A 23,818-nucleotide genomic window follows, 5' to 3' on the forward strand; every position below is an offset into this window, starting at 1 on the left:
TTTCATTGCCTTTTTGAGTCACAAAAATCAAAAAAGAGAGTAAAAAAAAAGTATTTTTTGCATTATTGTTAATTAAAAAATAACTAACAAAACTATACTTTTCACATATAAGAAATCTTAATCAGCATGCGCTTTCAATTGACACCTCATTTTTCAAAATTGGATAAGGGGTTCTAGACAAATTGGCAAAAAAATGAAACCCGGGACCGCGATCTTTGTGACGTCATAGTTAACCCCCCCACAGTCTGAGAATGCGACAAGTCATTATTTCGTACTCAGTAAAGTCTACCGATCACAACGATACCACTTGTCAGCAGTATACTCTCCAGTCACATCAACTTTTTCCGAGACCCTCTCGCCGCTCTATTAATAAACCGTTTGCATAGTTTTATTTCATTAGTAACTATCGCGGTAACCGAAGACAATATTAAATTATATTTTCATACTAGCTTTTGCCCGCGGCTTCGCTCGCGTTAGAAAGAGACAAAAAGTAACCTATGTAACTTTCCATCCTTTCAACTATCTTCACCTAAAAAATCACGTCGATTCGTCGCTCCATTTTGCGGTGAAAGAGGGACAAACAAACAGACACACACACGGTACACTTTCCCATTTGTATGGATTAGGTACTGATATTGGTTTTGAATGCCTGCCATAACTATTCACTAATGTTCAGCTGTAGCTTCTAATGTAATTAACCAAATGGATCGTAACCCTAGAGGCATAGCATTGGAGGCTTCGATTCAATGAACTCATTGAAACATTGCCATTTGCCGCCGGCTACGTGCCACTGGTTGGAGTACTTAACCTAATAAGCTTCGGTGTACCTCCCTTGTACATGTGAAGAGAATTTTGTGATTTTTATTTGGAAAACATATTTATTTATTTATTTATTTAAACTTTATTACACAGTAAAAAAAATGTACAAAAGGCGAACTTAATGCCAGAAGGCATTCTCTACCAGCTAACCTTTGGGCCAAACAGAGATCTATAAGAGCTTAATAGGTGCAGGAAATGTCGCAATGACGAGAAATGGAATACCTACTAAATAACCATAAATGATTATATATATCATACAGCTTACTATTATATATATTAAAAAAATATACATACTTAAAATAATATAGATACCTACTTACAAATACACATAAATATACATACGTAACATTATATATACATAAATAAATATATATATCTGCCTTATAATTATTACGACTCTTAGTTATGAGACTTTTCTAAAAGATGTCTGCGCAACTTGATCTTAAACAGAGACTTGGTCTGACTTTGCCTTATGTCAAGAGGGAGATCATTCCAAAGACGAATCGCATATTACTATTAATATTTACCAAATTGCTTTTGCAGAAAACGTTTATGACACTGTAAATGATTAAATTAATATGCCAGTTCAGATGGCTACCAACATTAAAATGATATTCGAAAGATGTCAATCCGTCATCGTGCATCGCGTCCGCGCAAATACAGCTAAGTGCAAGCACGAGTGAAACGTACAAGATCTGAATGACTTATCTCAGGTGCCCTAATTAGTGTAATAAAATCCTAAATTCAAAATTAAAGTTACTACAAGCTGTCTAACAACATTTCTTAATTACTAGTAAAATACTTATATAGGTAGCAATCATTATTCTTTCGGTCGTCAGTCCTCACATAGATGTTATTTGTACTATTATATATTCTGTGGTGTTATCTAGATGTCCCTTTTTGTGGGGGCGATTCAACGTCTGCTGGAAATATAAATTCATGCAATTTTATCAGAAGATGTGGCTGTTAATGTCAATTGAGGTAAATGTGTCACTTAGTGTAAATGCGTCTTTAAAAGATATCTTTGAACAACAACATGATTTTACACCCAATCCTTACTAATATTATATATGGGAAAGTGTGTATGTCTGTTTGTTTGTCCGTCTTTCACGGCAAAACGGAGCGTCGAATTGACGTGATTTTTTAGGTGGAGATAGTTGAAGGGATGGAAAGTTACATAGGCTACTTTTTGTCTCTTTCTAACGCGAGCGAAGTCTCGGGCAAAAGCTTGTATATTATAAACCCGCTTAAATTCAAAGTTCGTTAACCTTACTTTGAAGTGGTTTACAATCGTTTTAGAATGTTATATTTAAACCTTTTAGAAGTATTGAAAGTTCGCATTTACTTCAATGAATTTTTTTCAGGCGACATTTTGTCATTTAAATGAACAAGACTTTCTTTTTTGACATAATATTCATGTTTTGATATATTTTTGCAAAGCTTAATAATTTTCTCTACATACTAATCGTAAGCCAGCATAATTATCTATACTTACTCTGGCTTATGGGCATTTTCAGAATTTGGGACACCCGAATTAGCGTAAGTTGTTAACAAAAATTAACTCACTGTCAGTTTTGTGACGATAATAAAATTAAGCATAAAATTACAATAATATTATTGTTTTTGTGTTAGTTACTCGTACATAAACTTTAAGCGATAATCTACATTCAGGATGTGAAAAAAGTAAATTTTTAAACATATTTTATGCTTAATTATCGTCACAAAACTGACAGCGACTTAATTTTTGTTAACGACTTACGCTAATTGGGGGGACCCAAATTCTGAAAATGCCCTTATACTTCGAGCAGCATTAGCAACAATATAACGATCAACTGAACACAAGCCAAGAAGCTAAATAGAATCACTCGTACGAGAGGAGGTTATTCCTCTTCCTTATACATCATTAGACGACTTAGCCGCGAAGACTAGTGGAAAAGGAACAAAGAAGTGTCATTATTTCCGCAGATATAATGCGAGATAAGTGTGGGCACAGTGAGATAAGAATACCTTTGAGTAAAGTGCCCGGAAACTGAGTATTATTGTCCCAATCATGGGCTTAGATTGACGTAGGCCTCCTAACTTTGTGCTCAATTAGAATAGTTCTATAAGTGCCTGGGAAATCAATTTTAAATTACAAAAGCAAGTCATCATCTCAATTATACATAGAAAATAGGAAATTGTTTTCTAAAATACTTATTGAATTATTATTGTTACTTATATAAATACTAAATAGAACTAGGCATTACTTCTCAGATTAGCAAATTTATATTCTTGTTTAAAATTTTCAGCGTAAAATTGAGTTTAATAAAACATTTTCTGCGACTATGAGACGATCGTCCGCGACAAATGGTTATTGCTTAACTTTCAAAAACTTTTAATGGTATTTTCAACGAAACATTGGTTACAAGAGTAAAAGTATTTCATTGCGTATTCCCACATGCAAGGAGTTCTTTCGTGTAATTTACAAGCAAATTATAGTTTATTTTTTGAACTATCATAGAAGTCGGAATGAGATACCGTAGATCGTAGGTACAGTAGTTAGTTATTTATACTTGTAATTTGTTTTCTACGAGAGGCGTAGGCTAACAAGAACTTGCATATATATTACATAACATCTGAACATTTTTTTCAATACAATAGGACAGATTATCTGTCCTATCATAGTAGGTACATATACATAAAATTATATAAAAAATCCTAAGCAAGATAAAACTTGTACATACTCAACGTTTTATAAAAGCAATAGATAAAATTGTTCAGTTTCGTTAAAGCTAATTCTGCTCTCTCAAACCAAACACGCCTATTCCAATATTTGAAGACATCGAAACGGCGAGCTGGCGTTATCTGGGATACAAAAAGCCTACCGTGAACTAGGTACGTTCTTCGCACTTATGAATTCGTATGTAAGTGTGACAGGGAAAAACAGTTAGAATGTGGTTTGCAGTAGGTCTTGTGATGTAGTAATTGAAACCGCTACGAGCTGTGAAAGCGCCAAAGCCAAAATAATATATCATCCGTCAACGTTTATAAATTTATACAAAAAAAACTTATTTTTTACGGTTTTTGTCCTTATTGTTTTTCCTTTATTTATTTCATAAATAAATCTGTTATAAGTTATAAATAATTATTCATTTTTAAAGCAGAATGATTATTATTTTTTCATGAAACTTTGACATTTACCCAGATAATATTATTAAATAACATAACAATAGTTCATCGTCTGTTGCGTATTCATCCTTGTATAGATCATGCCATCCACGATGACTCGCGAATTCGAAATACTATCCTTTAATGGCATGACAATACAAACCAAGGCGTTTTCGTGAAGACATTCTATATCATACTACAAACTCCCGCGTATGTACAGTGGCGTTACAGAGGAATTTTCTCTCGCGAATTCCTGCGAAAATGCGATATCTTTAGTAGCGAAAAATGCGATACCTTTTTTCAACTCAATTGAAATGTTCACAACGTCGTAGTGTACTGTAATTATTTTTAGGTAACCATTGTAAGTATCAATGATAATTTCAATGGTTACCTTCTAAAGCATAAATGTCATAATGATTTGCGTGCCTTATTTCATCAAATTTTCCTAGAAAAATCGGCCATAGTTAGGGTTAAGTTAACACTAGTCTAGTCCCAATGGTTCTTAGCGAGCATAAATTTATCGCTGAAATCACGAACAGTCTGTTTGTCGTAACTGGTGACTGAAGACATGGCGACTTTGCGATACGGTGACGAAATACTAAATGCTCAAAGTTCTATTCTATGCTTAAGCTGTTTTTGATATGTATTTCGTTATGTAAACATAAGGCTAATATATTTGGTAAGATACATTTCCAGTTATATTTTATTGCTTCGCAAAACATCAGGGCAATGAACAAGTAACTGGCTTGAAAAATGGGCATAATATTTTCCCTTGTTTCAGCAATTTATTGTGACCAACCTGCCGCATACCTGGCATATGTAGCAGACCGTATCGGAGTGGATGCCAATTTGTATTCATGAAACCGTCATTTAAAATATTTTGTAGGAAAAAAAAAGGTATTCCAGAACAGGTCAAAAGCACAATTTTAGTCTAAAATATTTAGCTAGAGTTCAAATAAACTGAAATATTATCCTTATCATATACGACGCGTGATGCTCTAGATACTTAAACTTAAAAACACAAATATATTTGAACGATCATAATTGCTTATAATTATAACACCATTTTTTCTTGCACAATTTTTTTTAAACATTAGATAACAGGAGGTGATCAGGCTTGAATCCACGATGTTTTTGAGTTTTGCCCATAAAAGGGTCACTTTACTTACATAAAACGAATAAATAGATATTCTGGTTTGTATTCGAGATATTTTTACAGTATTAGTAAAGGCGCACTTGTTACTAACGGGCTACTTTTATATTTAGTTTTTCCATGTTCGTACCGCCCAGTTTTTCAGGGTTGTAAATTACAAGGACCTTCGTCTGAAACCGGCCATTAACGTCAGCCTGTATAACAACACAGCAAATAAATGATAACGCCCTAAGCCTACACGTCGTGTAAAAACTATAGAAAACAAGGGTCACAACTAAGCCCTGAGGGCCGACTACGCACACCGAATTGTGAATATCGGATGTCTTTCTCTCTTACTCCAACGCTTAAAAACGCGACAGGAGGTACAGTTTCTAAATCGAAAGGAGCACGTATTATGATTTGTAAAATTAAGCCAAATATAACCGCCGTGCTGACAATATGTTTGAAAAAGCCCAAAAATATTTTTACAAAATCTTTTTAGCCGAAAAACAATTTCGTTCACAACTGTTCTCTTATAGAACTTATCTGTGATGAATAAATCTGTGTCGAACCGTTTTGGCTTTTTTGGCTAATTGATATCCATTTTCAAAATCGCGTAAATTAAGAAGGATAATTTTGGCCATGATTGGCTTTAGCGCCTTTAAAAAAATCAAGCACTAACAGTCAAGAGCGTTTGTATTCAAAAACTACCCCTCCTGTTGCGTTTTAAGAGTGAGAGAGAAAGGTGTTCACGAGTTGCGAACTTGTGTTTTTGCAATCTGCTTAGCCGGGCTTCCCGTCTTCCAACTTTGACGGCGTAGTGTTCCGCACCGCACATTATCTGACCCTTGAAACCCTTGATAATCAATCAACCGAAAACGGGTCCAAGGAATTCCTCCCTAAACTTCTACAAAAACCACTTAAGAATTGGCAACTCCAAGTAATTATAAGAGCTTAAAGACGAAGTTGAGATTAACATTGTCTTGAAGTTAGTATTCGGAAAGGAAATCTTTTCATTGCAAAAGACTTCTATCAAAGGACGAGAATGTTCTGTAAAGGTAATCCCTTGGGCTTTATTGCTTGCGCTATTTTATTAATCTACGAGGGGAAGGCTATAAATCAAAAGCTTTATTTATTGCGAAATAAAATGAACTGTACTTTGAGGCATTGTATCTGTGTCAAACAATATATGTAACGAGTTTTGGAAGTCCATAATAAATGATTCGTCGTTCATTCAGTATTGATTTCTACCCTGAAAAGTTAAAATTATACAGTATCTTTACACCTATTTGTCTACACGTACGTAGTAAACTTTTTTTGTATCTAAGTAAATGATATGTATACATTTGTTAAGTACTAAGGAAAACATATTTGCCTCAATCCTACACATACTTTTTGTATCTCAGGGAGTAAAATATTTCTTGGACATATTCGATGCTTTTGACAATTCTTTATCGAACTGTATAACTAAATCCTTCTATAACATGATGTGACACGTATATATACAAAGTCGTAAAACACGCCTAATATAAACCCCCATAAAATAACGCAGCAAGCTAAAAGTTGACAGACAATGACTCTCACAGCTCATTTTCGGCTATTGACCTGGTTGCCTGATGCAAGGACCTGGAGCTGAATTTCGTTAGCTTTATATTTAAATTGAATTTACGTAGTTAAAAAAAATAAGTCAAAGGACAAAGAGTTTAAGTATCGAAAAATAATTTATTCTTGGATTATTTTTTGTGCAAAACATTGTACTCCCAAAGTACCTATGTAACATTACTATATGTAGGAGAGTAATTATTTATTATTATTACCAAGGATGATCTATATATTAGGATTTACAATCTTCATACTAAGAATCGTACCTACATTTTATAGCGCCATCTATTAAATACTATCAAAACTACACTGATTATGCTTACATTTTTTTTAATGTGTATTGACTTGATATCGTGATATTAAAATAAAGAAGCATGTCATTTGTTATTATAAAAAATAAAAACACGCAAAAATATTTGGGGAAAATATGATTTTGGCCACTTCCAGGCTGCGAAGCAGCGTCATCTAGTTTTAAGCCTAAAAGGCCCATAAATTTCAGGGGTACGATTTTTTGTATGGGCTTTGCCTTACTCGGTATGATATGGTCCTTCGTATTACACAATTCTAAGTATGTATGTATTTTTGAATTTAAGAATGAAGGGTATGAGTAGAATTACTTACTATTGTCACAGACCAAAGTTATGTGAGAGCTACTTACAACATTAACCCGGCAACCTTCAAATCAAGAGTGAACAGGCATCTTCTGGGCGAGCTCACTCCATCGTAGGCCACGTCTTTGCCTTTAGCTATTAGGTGGCCAAGAGTAAGCCCATTCATAATAATTAAAAAAAAAACATTATTATGTAGGCGACAGTCGGTGTGCAATCGTAGTATACGTGCAGACCGTGAATCCTAGGGATTATATAGGTATATTGTGGAAAGTGAAAATAATTTTGTCGTTCCCTGATACTACAATGCATTACTGATTACTGATACGAGTTTAGAGTTTTGGGCATCTGTAACAAGCTGACAAACAGTTCTGCATATCTACATTTTAATAAAATATATTACAGGACATTCTTACATAGATTGACTGAGTCCTACGGTAAGCTCAAGAAGGCTTGTGTTATGGGTACTCAGACAACAATATATAAAGTTACAAATACTTATATACATAGACAACATCCATGACTCAGGAACAAATATCTGCGCTCATCACACAAATAAATGCCCTTACCGGGATTCGAACCCGGGACCGCGGCAGCAGGCAGGGTACCGACTAGGCCAAACCGGTCGTCAAACTACTAACGTTACTACCTTTCGAAACTTTACGAACTGTCCGATTTTGCCACCTGCCGTTGACATTTTTGTTATGCGACATTGTTATACCTACCCATGACCCAACTTCTGCCAAAATGAAGGCTTGATTTCATTTTAATTTCGCCACCAGGAGTGACTTTGTTGGCGTCGTTCAAGTTTTCAGTTACAAAAATGAGGAAGCCGGAAAAATTGGCAAGAGTTTCCTTATTGTGAATACAATGGGCTGGTTTTTCGGAGATTCCGGAACTTGAGCAAGGTTTGATGTCTAAATCAGTGAGATTTTGTATGGCTTTGCAGATTCATTTACATAAAGTTTGTAAAAATAGCCTGTATGTTTGTCAGTTCAATCAAAATTTGTAACAAGATTTTTTTTTGTTGGGTTACCATTACAAAAAATATTTTCCGAACCCACTATTGCGGGCTTTCCTCTAGATTTTTTTATGAGAGGAAAAGGAGCAGACAGGTCACCTGATGGTAAGCGATCACTGCCGCCCATATTATAGCTTTAGATATAGCTTTTCGGGATTTAATACAAAATGATTACTTATTATAATTTCTCATGGCAAAGGCAGGCCTACGATGAAGCGAGCTCGTCCAGTAGGGCCATGTTCACCCTTGATTTGAAGGTTGCTGAGTTGTATGGCTGGGAAAGATACGCAAGGAATAATGTAAAGTATAAACTGAAATATATACCATACACTAAAGAAAAAGCGATCATGCCCACTGGTGGCGAAGCCGGGAATTGAACCCGGGTCTCCAGCTACGCGGCACCAGCGGCTGACGTGATAAACTGCTACACCACCTCGACCGCCGAGGTACCCGTGGAAATTTCTCTAGTGCATGTTATCTCTGAAGGCTAGGCGCCTTTGACCAACTCTAAGGGCGAGCAATTTGTGCTTACACCTCCTATATGAATCCTTTTGCAGGATTACGATATAGCGAGAGAGATGGAAAATTATTTAATAAAATAATTTGATTTTCACCACACCAACTGGTAAAGGCTTACTTTGCTATTCGAAAACAGATAGCAAAATTGCATTTTATCCACAAGAGTTGTTTCATACAAATTTTAACTTGATGTCTTAAGCTGGCTGGTAGAAATTACTTATAAATGATGATTTTGAATCATAAATATTGAATAAATAGATGAATTTGATTTAATTTGATGTTTTATAGTCAGTATTTTGTTCGTGTTGGTGTGGTGAAAAATTTTGTGTTTCACTCGATGGCAAAGTTTTGTTTAACCTTCGTGCCTTGAAACCCTCGCAACGCTCAAGATTCCACTTTTTGAATAATGGAATCTTTCCCTTGCTCGGGTATCAATATTGGCACATGAGGTTAAACAACAACTTTGCCCCCTTGTAAAACAAATAATTGAATTGTTTATCCCGCAAATGTCGTTTCAGGGCTCTAAACAAATGAAAGTCTGATGGTGCGAGGTCTGGAGAATAAGGTGGGTGGGGTATCGTCTCCCAGCCCAAGTTCTGCAGCTGTTGGCGAACGGTAGATGCGACATGAGGTCGAGCGTTATCATGTAGTAAAATTACAGTGGCTCGTCTTCGTCGTTTTTTCTTGATAGCAGAAGATAGTTCGGTGAGCTGTGTTGAATATTTGTTAGCGTTTACAGTTTAATTGTGTAATAGTTCATGAAACAGCATGCCTTGCGAGTCCCAGAAACAACAAAGCAAAACTTTTAAGCGGTTCTTTTGACTCAGCTTCGGATGAGTTGGTGGCGTTTCTTCTCGAGGCAGCCAAAAAGCACGTCGTGTATCGTTCTCATAATAAATCCATGATTCTTCTCCCGTAACCAGATCAGTCAAAAACTCTTTACGTCGGGGTCGCAGCAAAAGTGATTGACAGATGGCGACACGGAAAGAAAGGAAATATACTATTGTACCCTACATCGAATAACGATTTAAAATTATAGTTACAAATCCCACGAATGGTTCCCATAGCAATAATCAGACAACGCCTTGTTCTTGCCTAAGCACACATTGGCTTTCAGATTAGTCTGTGCGGTGATACAAATATTGGGGGATTAGTGTCGAAAGAGGACCGATAAAGCAGCTTACAATCCACGGATTACGAACTAGAGATAATCTCGTGAATTCGTGTTTACAAGAATAATGACATATTTTATTTTGAAGCATATTAATATGAATGCATATGGCCCTTCTGATGGTAATGGTGCTCTCACACTGGGCTGTTATACATGTCATATAACATGATGTGACAGGGACAGCGCGCTATCGCACCATCGCGCTGCCCCTGTCACACCCATGCATAAGCAACCACTGTAGCCAATGGTCGCGGGCAACGCCAGTGATGTTACATGGGCCTTGTCGACCCTAACACCCTGTAATGGCGTGGACCATTAGACACTGGTCCCACCGCGAGCTAGTAAGCTATGAGCTATCGGCTATAAAAACGAACAAAAGATAAGCCTTCCCGTGCAAATAAAAGAGACACGGCGATATTGATAGCTTACCGCTGGGCGAGTAACTATAAACATCGCCGTGTCTCTTTTATTTACGCGGGAGTGATTATTATTTTATTATTTTATTTTTATTTATTTAGAACACATACAGTCATTTATACATATGAAAAGGGTGCATATAAATATACGCATGCAAATTTACTCTAAAAAAGACCTGGAGGTTCATAAAATTTAGAACAGTAAAAATACATAACACTTCCAAAGCTATGCTAAGGTAAAGCTAAGGTTACATAATACAATAAGTATTGAAAATACAAAAGTTACTAGTTATTATATCTTCTGTTCGTTTTTATAGACTCATAGTTTACTAGCTCGCGGTGGGACCAGTGCCTTACAATAAAAATAAAGACGGGTATATAATTATTTTATTGGACTTTACTATTTCCAGTCAATCTTTCTTGATGGCCTGGATTAACAAAAGTCACAGTTATTTTCAGTTCTTTTTACCCGTTTGTTTGACGACGACTGATTCATATGTAGCTCTCAGACGCCCGCTTGAGTACCTAAGTTAAATTTATTTTCTCTCAAAATTGTGTTTTTTCTGGATTTAACTCTGGGACTCCGTGCATAGCAGCGTCAACATGATCATGTGTCTAAATTAAATTGATTCAACTCTTGAAGTGTATTGAGAGCAATTTGACACAAGTCAGGCGGTCTAAATAGCATTGCCTGCGTTCTTGTGCGCGAGTCCAAACGTCTAGCATGACGTGAAGTATGGAATCGCGCGCCATACTCGTAGTGAAAATTGAGCTAAACCACCTGGCCCCGTAGCCGAATGGCATTTCTGCGACGCGAAACGAAATCGAAACGCCGCAGAAAGGTAGTCTGGCTCTGTCGCGCTAATACGCAAGAGCGATAGAGATAGATAGCTACGAAAGAGATATTATCGTGAGCGTTTCGTAAGCGTTTGTGCATTCGGCTACGCACACTGGCCCCGTAGCCGAATGGCATTTCTGCGACCCCAAACGCTGCAGTAAATGTAGTCTGGCTCTGTCGCGCCAATACGCAAGAGCGATAGAGATATATTGCATTTCTGCGGCGTTTGGCATCGCAGAAATGCCATTCGTCTACGGGGCTTGCGTGCGTATCCGAATGCACAAACGCTCACGAAACGAAACGCTCGTAGATATCTATCTCTATCGCTCTTGCGTATTGGCGCGACAGAGCTAGACTACCTTTCGCGGCGTTTCGTTTTCGTTTCGCGTCGTAGAAATGCCATTCGGCTACGGGGCCTAATGTTGTTATGCAACTGGAGTTTGACGTATTACCAAAATTACGAAACGAAATTTACAATCGTTTTTATGAATCTACAGGACAAATGGCAAAAAACGGCAATTTATCGAGGCAGATTTAGACGGTTATAAAACCCTTTCTAAAAATAGGCAGAACTAGATAATTTGACCTTTGATCTATTTGAGATTCGATACCAGAATCCAATAATTCAACATTGTTGCTAACAGGTAGGTACAATAAATACACTCGCTAGACTAAAATTACATTCCGTGATGCATCTAATATAAGTTATTTATAATTGGCCCAAATCTAACTTTTAGATATGTCCAACATATTATATTATAATAGCTCTAACTACATTATGGATCGGATTGATCTGATAAAACCATTTTTATTAGAAGTTGATGATCATTCATAGATAGTTTGATCTGTCAGTGTTAGAAATGACGTTTCTTCAAAAATATACACTTTTCACGCTGACATACTTACAAACATACATTCATACAATCACGCCTATGTACGCCTAAGCACTGGAAAGTGTGTGTGTTGTTTGTTTGTCCGTCTTTCACGGCAAAACGGAGCAACGAATCGACGTGATTTTTTAAGTGGAGATATTTGAAGATATGGAGAGTGACATAGGACACTTTTTGTCTCTTTCGAACCCCTCACTTCCCTAAAATGGGGGTTGAAGTTTGTATGAAGCATTCCGTAATTTTCGAATTTAACGCGAGCGAAGCCGCGGGCAAAAGCTAATATTCCATAAAGGGGTAGACAGAGCATATGAAACTACTCAAGTTTCAGTGCCACTCTTGGCAATAAGGGGTTGAAAGAAAACGAAATTGTGACATTGCATTGACTAACTACGATTAAGACGCTACAGGAGCGAAAATACTAAAATGGAAAGGAGCCCCCCTTTCAATTTGGGAATTTAAGTTGAATATAATAGGGTTATTAACTAGATTTATCGAAAAAAATATTTTTTAACATAAATTTAATAAAATAAACCTATAAAGACGTGGGTATACATATAAATACATACCTAGACGATGTTATTATGCTAAAGAGATCCTGGTTACATATATATCTAAAAAAAAATTGTTCATTCAGAACAACTCAGTTAAAAGATATTGCGAAAAAATCTTTAAAATCGAGGTTCCGCTCTCGACTGTTTCCTCCTTCAAAACTTAATCGATCGTCGATCGTAACGAAATTTGAGAATCTGAATAATAATGAAATAATCTGTGTCGGACCGTTTAGTTTTTTGGCTAATTGTTACCAATTTTGAATAAGTACCACACCTTTTTTGCGCCATAATCAATAAAGCCGTTTTTGACTGTGTTGAAAGAATCATTGCTCTATCTTCAAAAACCAGGGAGGAAATAGTCGAGAGCGTTTGTATGGACAATTTTACACTGACATATCCAATCTATATCGTATTTAGAGGTGATATTTGATCAATTGAAAATTCGAGTTGAGAAATGTTCTTCCGAAACGGTTGTGAATTCAATATCTGCCCAAAATATTCGTCGCTGCCATCCGCCGAAAATAGTTGACATTTCTATCGAGCCTTTGCATATATTATTAATGAACTGCGCCGGCCCACTACGAAAATTATTTATTTAAACGTGTGCTACCCTATTTCGGTGGTTTCGTTTTTAAAGTTAATTGTATACATACAGGAACTTTTTATTGGACGCCGCGCCGTCTCATGTACAGTGTAATAAAAAGGACCGTTCAATTTCATTCATTTCACCGTGTATATATAATCTGTTTTCCATTTTCGTATATATCGATTTAAATCAATATCCATACTAATATTATAAATGGGAAAGTGTGTGTGTCTGTTTGTTTGTCCGTCTTTCACGGCAAAACGGAGCGACAAATTGACGTGATATTTTAAGTGGTGATAGTTGAAGGGATGGAGAGTGACATACACTACTTTTTGTCTCTTTCTAACGCAAGCGAAGCCGCGGGCAAAAGCTAGTCCATAGTAATATTATAAATGGGAAAGTGTGTGTGTCTGTTTGTTTGTCCGTCTTTCACGGCAAAACGGAGCGACGGATGACGAGTTTTTTTAAGTGGAGATGGTTGAAGGGATGGAGAGTGACATAGGCTACTTTTTGGCTCTTTCTAACGCGAGCGAAGCCGCGGGCAAAAGCTAGTTATTAATAATGTTTTAGTTTAATGGGTGAATCGTTCAATTTTGTTCCATTTAAAATTTTCGTTTGGAATAAAATTATCAAGCCTAACAACAAGCATAAAAACTTATCCTTTATCTTACGAAATACTACAATTTAATACAGAATAGCTATAAATCAGAACTCAAGTGTACTTACCGAAGTTGTTAACAAGAACATTAATAACAAAAACAAAAACTTGCTCGAGTTTGTTCTCAACTACGCTCTCTGTCTCTGTACCTACATAAGCCTACAGCACATCTCGGACACTGGCGATCAAATATATGAAAGAGGCGCGTTCCTAGCACACATTCTAAGCTCGTGTAGGTGAACGCGTACCATGCTTGTATGAGTGAGATATGACAGGTTGACGGTTCGCGTGTTTGACAGGCGGTAACTGTGAGGTAACCGAGAGGGGGTGGGCGGCGCTATCAGCGGGGAGCGGGAGTGGCCATACTGTACGATAGTACTATTTCTTATACTGTGCCTACAGGGTACGAAGCCAAATGCACAAACGCTTACGGTAATATTGTTTTCGTAGATATCTATCTCTATCACTCTTCCATATTGGCGCGACAGAGCCAGACTGCGTTTCGATCGGCGTCTAGCGTCAACGATTGTCATTTTTGCTAGGCCTTTAGTGACCCTCTGCCATGAGTTATAGACGTTTTAGAATACTTTATTCAATAGCGTAAACGTTACTTCTTTCTTTCACTAGTTGCAAAAAAGTAAAAAAATAATCAATTATATTTCCCAGGCTAACACCACACCTCGGACACTGGCCAACAAATATATGAAAGAGGTGCGTTCCTAGCACACAGTCTAAGCTAGTGTAGGTGAACGCGTACTATGCTTGTATGAGTGAAATATGACAGGTCGATTGTTCGCATTTTTGACAGGCGGTAACTGTGAGGTAACCGAGAGGGGGTGGGTGGCACTTTCAGCGGGGAGCGGGAGTGGCCATACTGTACGATAGTACTCTTTATTATACTGTGCTAACACCATGCTGAGTGGGAATACATTTTTTTATTACCTATCTAATTTTTGTAATAATTTGTAAATAATTTTCTGTTATTCTTTTTTGCCAATTAATAATTATGCCATGATTAAATTATTTCTCTTTCTATTATATTAATTATATCAAACCACACATTCATACTCGTCCACTGATTAAACAATCTCATAAAATAGTTCCCTTAAAGTAATCACAAAAGCAAAATCTGCCATAAAATATATCAGTTTATTGGTTCTAAGAAAAGAACGTATAATTTTCATAACCCCATAAATGATTATCGTTTCCTCTTCCTAAATAACTGCTGACCAATCTTATTCACTGATTGATCAAATATTCCGTTTAGTGAGTTCATTCGTAGATTTTCAGAGTCTGATAAGTTTGAATAGAGAAAACGGCTTTGTGCTATTGTCATGTTAATTGGAGGGGTTCCTGATTGATTTTCGATGCAAATTCCATTGTTAACACTTCAGCAGTCAGCAGTTACTGGGTTTGTAGCCAGTGCCCTATACACCGTGTTTTGTTTTTGTTTTCCGTTAAATTCGACATGTCGTTAGGTTCATTATCAGGAACCATCCTGTATATCAGTTTTAGTTAAATTCGCCAAAAAAAATTTTTCATCGTTTCCATACATAACACATGAATTTATTAGTGTGAGAGACCCTTAAGAATTACGTACAAGTTAGTGTCAAGTGATTGACGGCACATGTCAAAACAAATAACATTAGGAATTGGTAAAGGCTGTCACACACGTGTTCAGTAATTAGCTTAATGTTTTTACATACATACATACATACATACATACAATCACGCCTGTATCCCATAAAGGAGTAGGCTAAAGCTTCAGTGCCACTCTTGGCAAATAAGGGGTTGAAAGAAAACGAAACTGTTACATTGCAGTGACAGGTTGCCAGCCTCTCGCCTACGCCACAATTTAACCACACATTTCACAATTTTAATGTTTTTAATAACTCGATAACTGTAAAAGTTAAGACGCTTGTTTCTTAGAAAAGTTAATTGTATTTGATCTAAAGAACCTTCCCTTGAAATTAACGGAATTCAATAAAAACAGGGTGTATAGCTTTAACTTGTTCACTGAGTATTGCGACGACGATTTTCTTTTCTTAGTACATCAACCAATTAGAATCCTAGGCCACTCTAGAACCCTGTCGTATTGACACCGTGCTTTATTTCCTATAGCAGTCAGTTTGACTTTTACTGTGAAAGGGTTCTACAGTGGCCTAGGATTCAGATTGGTTGACTGTACCTCTGGGTGGAAATTCTTCGCATTTATTCATTATTTCGTCGGTTGGTCGTCAGATTCACGAGCGACGTACCTCCAAAGAAACTGTTAGACCCCAGTGGAGTCATGAGACTCATGAGTGACTTCCATTTGACCTGTGTTTTATTACACTAAACAGTTAGAGGTTATAAATACTCACCAAATCACCACAAAAAGTGTTCGAATCTGCCGAGCTGTCCTAGTTTCAAATTACATGCTACTGCCGATTTATAGTCATTAATTTTAGGGAAGGTTTAGGATTAGCAATATTGGTCCGTCTTACCCTGAAATTGAGCGATATACGAAGTAACTGGTTATAAGTATATTAAGTAGGTAAATATAATTTTCCTGGACTTCATGCCCTTCGTGCGTAGGTTTAATTTTCTTGGATTAGATATATTTCACAGTACTTACCTAACTAACTTAACTAAAGTACTTAACTGGTAACTTCTAAATAATGATATAACGTTTGCACTCAATTCAAGTTGTTCCAAGTAAATTCATCTAGCTCTAGCTCTAGGTACACCTACATAGTCGAGCGTTATCATTTATGCAGTAAGCTGGTTGCCTAGGAAATTACATTTGCGAGATAAGATTAGCTAACTTCAGATATAAGTTAGCGTTCAAACCCTGAGAATCGGCTATCTGAAAACACATTCAATGATTCAGATGCAAATTGTATTCAGCAAGATAATCGGATTCCATTGAAAGTCGACTGAACTTCGGCCCTTAGATTATTCCTTCTTGCTTAGAATTGAGTGCGTAAGTATTAACAAGGCCTTTGTTAACCGATTTTATCTTAGACAAAGTTTACATTGCTATTATGTCTCGTTGAAATAGAAACTCTTAACTGGGTTAAGCAGTTTAGGGCCCGTTTGAAAATAATACAATTCTACTGTATTAATTACCCGCAATCGCACTCAAAGTTATTGTAATACGAAATTGGTAAGGCGTAGTGATGTGACGATCTCATCATTTATACCTACCAGTGCGTCAAGTCAGCACGGGGCAGCTTGTGACGCGCTGTTGAGCAGTTAGCTACCCCTCGCACCTGGATACTCCTGGTGTAACCAATCTCTGTCACACAAAAGGGGGGTGGATGGTACAGGTATTTTTAGTTCTGGAATGCCTAAACCAGCCGTAAAATGTATAAAAATGTTTGGGGTGACTTGGATGTTTAATCTTCAGGTAATCTCTATGCTCATCCTACATAACGGTGCCTCCTAAGTTTGAGTAATATTAGATATCGCTTTTAGTGGTGTCCATTCCGTTCGTCGTATTAGGCACGCTTTCTGTTTTTTACTCCATAATCGAGTTTAGTCCATCGTCACGGTAACAAAGTTAATTTTAGACAATTTATAAATAGTCCTTACTCGATTCTCTAGTGGGTGCTGCCTCCATGTATCGCCCATGACATGAGCTAGGGCTTTATCCGTTCAGTGTGCCCCTTACATCTCATTAACGTGTCAAAAGGGTGTCCGTGTTGCTTTCGACTCCACACACGCATCTAAAACTCCGGAAAACCATTGTTCCGTGATGGACAAAGTATTGATAATTCATTAGTGACGTAAAATTTAAAACGCATCTGTATTTAATGGGGCTGTTAAAAATCCCATTTCCATCATCCGATGCGATATTGGATACACGGTTATGTCTTTAATACGATTTTATCAGTATGAAGTATCACCATCGTGGATTATCCATTCGAGCACATCGCTGCTTTGAGCTTTAGTAGCGTCGTTAAGATCGCATTTCTATACAGCTCGTACGTGCATCACACTATATCAGATATCAAAGCTAAACCCGCTGTCGGAGCTTTGTCTCAGGTTCTCAGTGGTAACAATTTCGAGTGTCTAAACTGAACTAAAATAAACAATTTATACAATTATACATAGTTATTGTGATATTCATAGACTTACCTATAAAATTGTGTTTGACTTGTACTGTGCTATTTCTGTTACCTTTTCCAGGCTTCCCGGAAAGCCTGTTTAAATTAACACCTGACTCAACCTTGTCAAGTGGGTTGGGGCACTTGGGACTTTGACGACATACTCAAATATTTACCTGAGTACGTACGTCTTATGATTCAATAAATAAATTTGTTATGGCATCCAAATCTTAAAATCGATTCAAACGAGGCACTTGCGAAGCCCAAAAGTGGGTAATAAATAATCATCGTTATTGAAAGTAACGTGTTTATTAACACTCCTTGACTTTGATCTGTTAAAAATCGGCACAAAGTTACCCGAACACAAATATAAATAAAAAATTGACAGCGATCTGGCCTGAAGCTGAAGTTAATCTGTATTCACAATATTTATCGCTAATTTCGGCAAATTCTTTCAGCAGATTCCGGCATTCATGATGGATTAATGTTGATAAAACGGCCCGTAGTGATCCGCTTGTTGGTTTAGGATTGTGGTTTCATTTTGCGCCTCGACGCGGTGAGCACGGATTTTTGAAATCCTGGTTTGACATGAATCGACTTTCCTGGCCCGTGGGACATCGTTGCTAGGGATTCAAATACAGGGTGAAAATTAAATTGAGAATCGAAACATGTTTTTCTTTCTCTATCAACAATTGACTACCTATTGAATGTCCCGAGTAGTGTCGCTTAAAACAAACAAGTATTTTTTTACGGTTTTTTTTGTGGTTAATTAGGGTTCCGTAGTCAACTAGGAACCCTTATAGTTTCGCCATGTCTGTCTGTCCGTCCGTCCGTCCGTCCGTCCGTCCGTCCGTCCGCGGATAATCTCAATAACCGTTTGCACTAGAAAGCTGAAATTTGGTACCAATATGTATATCAATTACGCCAACAAAGTGCAAAAATAAAAAATGGAAAAAAATGTTTTATTAGGGTACCCCCCCCCCCCTACATGTAAAGTGGGGGCTGATATTTTTTTTCATTCCAACCCCAACGTGTGATATATTGTTGGATAGGTTTTTAAAAATTAATAAGGGTTTGCTGAGATCGTTTTTTGATAATATTTATATTTTCGGAAATAATCGCTCCTAAAGGAAAAAAAAGTGCGTCCCCCCCCTCTAACTTTTGAACCATAGGTTTAAAAAATATGAAAAAAATCACAAAAGTAGAACTTTATAAAGACTTTCTAGGAAAATTGTTTTGAACTTGATAGGTTCAGTAGTTTTTGAGAAAAACACGGAAAACTACGGAACCCTACACTGAGCGTGGCCCGACACGCTCTTGGCCGGTTTTTTTTTATTTCGTTGTGGTTTTAGGATAATCTAACAACTTAAAAGATTATTGTTCTGATTACCTTCAAAATTTGTTAAAATATCTTAAAACTACAAAGAAATAAAAAATTAACCACATAAAAAAACGGTTAAAAAAAGAATAAAACTCGTCTGTTTTTAGTGACACACGTGACATTCAATGTTGATAAAGAAAGAAAAACATGTTTCGGTTCACGATTTAATTTTCACCCCGTATAGCTTAGGATTCAGTATTTTCCTCAAAAATAGGAAATATTATTATAGACTCTGTAATTTTTGAAATACTGGTTTGACATAAATCGACTTTCCCGGCCCGATGGAAATCGTTGCTAGGGATTCCAATACAGCTTAGGATTCAGTGGTTTTATATTCTTTGATTCAGTGTCTACCTCAAAAAATGGAACCCTTTATCACCGGAATGCCTAGAAGCAGTCCCTTAAAACTGTGAAATAAAAAAATATAATACATAATAATAATAACTCCACGGCCGATACGGCCTCCGGCGACTGCTTTCAAGTCCGTTGCTGTCTCGTCACGTTAACATGAAGAAAAATTTCGGCATTGTTCTCAAATTCATAAAAAAATTTGCAAAATAATTTTAATATACAAACAACTCACAACACGCACTTGACCGGTTTTTCAACGTTACGGCTTTGTATCTGTTTCCTTATTGTCACTGGCCAACATTATAAGTAAGTACTTTACCTACTTATAAGTGTTATAAGTACTTTTCATTCACGCTTCAGTACATTTCCACATTGTTAGCTGTCGAGTGTTTGAAGGTGAGGTAAAATAATACGTACGTTTTACTCCACTGCACGATGTCTCTTTATTTTAATCATCATTTGTGACATTTTCATCTAAAAGAAACCACATTGTCGGTTGTCGATAAGGTTTATTTCAAGTTGAAGCTTTGTCCGCCTGAGATTTTGAATTTAGAACTTTCTTTTATATCTACAATATCTACATAGGTATAAGAGTTCAAAACTCGAATATCAATATTTACTCGAATACAAGTAGGTACGTCGGGACTTACCTTATGCGATAAATATAGACGGTCAACCAAATATTAGCACTAAATAATAGCGGCAAATTTTAATTATGTAAGGCTCCTTTGCCAATGGTCTTCCTAAAGCATATGCCTTTCTAAACCTTGACGTTGGTTGAATCATTAACGAGCCATAACACTTAAAGATTGATTGAAAATGTAGGTTTAATTCTCATTGAACATTTGTATTTCGCGCCTTTTTTAGTACCAAGATTTGGTTGAGCGTTTATATCGCCATATTGACAACCGACAATAAGTAGTACCCTTTTGATTGAGAACGGCACATTTATCTCAGCTATCTTATTACGCTGGTTCTGGCACGATGGATTGCTAGCCTCGTTTTGAGACGCTGAGTAGGGTAAAATAGTTATTTGTAATACAAGGGGGCAAAGTTGTATTTTAACGCCGAATGTGGAATTGAAAAACGAGCAAGTGAAATGATTCTACAGTTGAACCACGAGCGAAGCGAGTGGTTCGAGAATAGAATCCTGAACTTGCTCGTTTTTTAACACACGGGATGTAAAATACATGTGCACCCGAGTGCATGTAACACAAAACTTTTCCCCTCACTATAGCGAGGAAACTACAACGCAAAAAATGCGTTTACCACTGCTTCCAGTAGTTCCACAGGTGGTAAATCATCTTTATTTATTACTAGATTCACCCACTTTTATCAATTTTAAAGCAGTTAATTTGACTTTATTCAAGGTCAAGTTACTTTACCCACTAGTGGATAAAATGCGTTTTTACCCGCTGGTATTAAAGGACAAAACACGTGTTTCCGAGCTAGTGAGGTGTAAAAAATATTGTACTTTGGATACAGACATTTTTTTAAACTATTGTTAGGTGCATTAGTATAAATTAGAATAAAATGTAATTTTAATCACTTAATGTGTTCTAAACCAGTAGCATTTCATTCTTGACAACATTTATTATCTTGCAAGAGTTATGTAGCGTAAACAGCATTTACAATACTTTTAGTTTATTGGATAGGTATTTCTTATTTTACTTGTGACTCCGTTTTCTAAATTATCGAAACACTCATTGGGAGGGAGATTTGTCTACGAGTAGTCTATTATTTACTTCAACATGAATTTTATTAATGAAATAAAGCAAAAATACATACAGTATTCCACAGATCATAAGTGAAACAAAAAATAATACCAAGATATCATAATTCACTGTTAATGATTTCTCTCCGAACGTGAGATATTTTTAACTCACTCTTTCACCAGTAGGTACCAATTATCAAATATATTCAAAAGTCCATGCGTTTTAGAAATGTCGATAAATATTCAACACTAAAAATACAATATCCCGATGTAGAGGAGACTAAGGTGAATTGAAACGGAGGTAAATTCAAACAACTCAATTTTAAGATCCTTAAAAGTCATGTTAACGAGCTAAAAAAAAATTAAACGTCCACCTCTCCTTCAACATGCATCATTGTCTCGAAATAGCGAAATTACCGTAAAATTGACGTTGTTTCAACTAACTACAGTTTCTTGGGGTACTCGTCTCCTCTTCCTAAAGTTTAAAAAGGCATACAATACAAAATGTCAAAAATAATTTTCAGACCCACGTTCGTAATGAGAAATTCAATCGGTTGAAATGAAGATTTGTTTAGACTAATGACGAAAATAACGAGAGCTAGGATATAATTTGATGTTTTCTTTGGAACGTTGACAAATTATTTCATAATTTAAAATAATATGACTTAGATTAAGTTTATTTAGTTTTAGTATTTTTTGGGCCAGTTATTTATTTTCAGGAAGGAAAAATATATATTCTGTAATATGATGATTATAGGTATAATATTGTAAGAGTAAAACGGGTCAAAACAGAAGTCAGAAATCAAAGTAGAATATTCGAATATTTTATTCATAAGAATTTACCTTCGTCATGCGAACACTTGACACTTCGCTAATGAAAAATCAATTTTGTTATTTCGCAAATGACAAATTGCGATGTCTGCCTCGATTATTACCGTAAACGTATAATAATTACTCGTATATATGATTACACCTAGATAAAATGTTTGATAACAAATAACGGGTTTATTTCAGTTGTTACATTTGGCTTATCGCATCGACTACATGGGTCATTCCACGGAAAAGTGTAAAGAAAGTTACCTACTAATTATTCGCCTTTTACTAATTAGTCATAACAATTTAAATGTAAAAATATCTACAGATAAACTAATAATACAAATATTCAGATTCATAAATAAATAAACACGCAAAGGAACGGTAACTTACGTTACATTTTTGTGGAACTATCCTCATGTACATGTTTATTGTTACTGCCAGTACCCGCTGTCGAAATTTTGGACGTGTTTCATATCTGGAATGCCCTACTTTACCATGGATCGTACACATGGGTCCCGATAATACGGTCATGATACACTTTTGCAAGACAGCGAATAATTCTTGTAAACATGAGATAAGTGTACTCTAGCCAAACGTTCGTTTGGTTTGATTTAGGTCACGCCAGATTCTGGGTTATAATTGATTCCACACACGAGTATGAAATGAACAGTACAAAACGGGGTTATTAACATTCAAATTGATAATATTAGGGCATGAATAAACAAGTAATAATTACAGTGCCATATTTTATTCCACTCACTCGGGATACCTAGTATTACCTAGGCATACTGTGATCACGGACGTAAACCTACGTTAGAAATGTACGGTCAAATAATAAACCATAAAGTCCCGTCTCGACTCAGTTTTGCAAATTATGAGTTAATTTTGTGTTACTTTAAATTAATGTATAGATACTACAAAATCATTTAGTTTATTAAAATTACAGTAATATTTTTGTATTATATTATTTTTTTTGTTTTACTTACCTTAATTTAACAAAAAGAAAATCCTAAATTGCATCAGTCCGAATTGTCACAGAACAAAACCATTCACAAACCAATATGAATAAAAATAAAAATGAAACAAAAATTTCCAACACAGCACTAACGCGAACGGCACTCACTGAAACTAGTATTTCAGCTCTTGATGTTTGTTTTAATTCATGTTTTAGTATAACAGTTTTCGCGGCAGCGCGGCGCGGACCGGCAAGGGAGGATCGGCTGGCCCGGCGTCCGGAGGTAGACTGAGTCCCCCCTTGCCCTGCGAGTGGGGGGAAAGGTGCGGGGCTCAACAAACTCGCCCGCCGCCCGCCCAAGGCATTATGCCGCGACCACACATCGGACTATTTGAGTGCAATTCAGCTCGTGGGCTGACGCAATTAGTAAACCGCACCAGGTTGTTATGCGACGTTCGAGTACTCCACGCTCGACGCTCGTTCGGATGCAATTCGAGTTACAGGTGGGATGAAACGCGCCCTAACCTTTGGATAAAACGGGTTCTGGGCGGC

General features: G+C 36.5%; 1 protein-coding gene across 1 annotated transcript in view; it reads right to left on the reverse strand.

Annotated features, from left to right (window-relative positions):
• The window catches only part of LOC125226075 (protein qui-1), a 210,568-nt gene extending 186,971 nt beyond the window's left edge, over positions 1-23,597 (reverse strand). Inside the window, exon 1 of the mRNA XM_048129922.1 lies at positions 23,298-23,597. The gene's annotated coding sequence lies outside the window, so the exon portion shown is untranslated. The remainder of the gene's footprint in view (positions 1-23,297) is intronic.
• Positions 23,598-23,818: the final 221 nt, after the last annotated feature.

Source organism: Leguminivora glycinivorella, chromosome 5, assembly GCF_023078275.1.
Source record: "Leguminivora glycinivorella isolate SPB_JAAS2020 chromosome 5, LegGlyc_1.1, whole genome shotgun sequence".
In the NCBI taxonomy this organism is placed as follows: Eukaryota; Metazoa; Arthropoda; class Insecta; order Lepidoptera; family Tortricidae; genus Leguminivora; species Leguminivora glycinivorella.